Here is a 1,705-nt window from a genome sequence, read left to right on the forward strand (position 1 = left end):
ATCTATCTATCTATCTATCTATCTATCTATCTATCTATCTATCTACCTATCTACCTATCTATCTACCTATCTATCCAGACTCCTGGTGTGGTACTGTAGGATAAGCACTGGATTGCGATCCACAAGGTCAGCAGTTCAAACCCACCAGCTGCTCCTCAGAAAACCCATACAGGTTCACTATGAGTCAGAACCAACTCAAGGACATTTAACAACAACAACAAATCTATCTACCTAATTATCTATTTGTCATACTGTGGTGGCTGGTAGCTATGCTGTTGTTATTTAAAATACCACCTGGGTCACCCACGGTGGACAGATTTCAGGGGAGCTATGGACTAAGACAGACTAGGAAGGCGTTTCTACAGACTACTGCTAAATGTTTAGCCACTGAAAACCTTATGAATAATAGCAGAACACTGCCAGACATATTGCCAGAAGATAAGAATATTGTAAATAGCATGGGGGTGTTTTTAGATACGGTGCCGGAAGATAAGCCCCTCGGGTTAGAAGGCACTCAAAATATGACTGGCGAAGAGCTGTCTCCTCAAACTTGAGTTGACCCTGATGATGCAAATGGAGGAAAGCTTTCAGGACTTAATTTGCTGATGGGGCACAAAATGAGAAATAGAAGCAAACATCCATTAATCAACAGAACATAAAATGTATGAAGTATGAATCTAAGAAAATTAGAAGTTGTAAAAATGAAATGAAACCTGAACATTAATATTCTAGGCCTTAGTGAGCTGAATTGGACTGGTACTGGTTATTTTGAATCTAACCATCATACAGTTAACTATTCCAGAAATGAAAAATTGAAAAGGAATAGCATTTCATTCATTGTCAAAAAGAACTTTTCAAGTTCTGTCTTGAAGTAGAGTTCTGTCTGTGATAGGATAATATCCATACACTTACATTATCCTTGTAGACATATGAATATAATACAACTGTTACTCAAATTTATGCTTCGGTCACTAAAACCAGTGAAGATAAAATTGAAGAATTCTACCACATTCTTCAGTCTGAAATTGATCAAATGTGCAATCAAGGTGTATGAATAAATGCTGCTAATTGCAATCCAAAGGTTGGAAACAAAGAGGAAGGATCAATAGTTGCAAAATATGGCTTAGTGATAGAACTGATGCTGGAGATCTCATAGTAGAATTTTTCAAGACTAATGACTTATTCATTGCAAACACCTTTTTAAAACAATGCAAAAAGTGATTATACACACGGACCTCACAAGATGGAACACATAGGAATCAAATTGACAGCGTCACCACCAATTGGTGGTGGCTGTGTGCCGTGGAGTTGGTTCTGACTCATAGCCACCCTGCACAGGGTTTCCGAGGCTGTAAATCTTTATGGAAGCAGAATGCCTCATCTTTTTCCTGTGGAACAGCTGGTAATTTTGAACTGCTGACCTTGGGGTTCGCACCTCGATTCGTCACAACTACTCTACCAGAGCTCCTTTCACCACTAATTGTTCCTATGTAAATTCAGGCTGAAATTAAGACAAGTCCATGAGAGTCAAAACATGATTTTGAACATATGTCACCTGAATTTAGATACCATCTCAAGAATAGATTAGATGCATTAGACACTAATGACTGAAGACCAGAAGAGTTATTAGTGTCTAATGCATCTAATTTGCTCTTGAGATGGACCCTAAATTCGGAGGAAGCACAGAAAGGCCAAAAAAACTTTT

The sequence above is a fragment of the Chrysochloris asiatica genome, unplaced genomic scaffold (genome assembly GCF_000296735.1).
Source record: "Chrysochloris asiatica unplaced genomic scaffold, ChrAsi1.0 scaffold00212, whole genome shotgun sequence".
NCBI lineage: Eukaryota > Metazoa > Chordata > Mammalia > Afrosoricida > Chrysochloridae > Chrysochloris > Chrysochloris asiatica.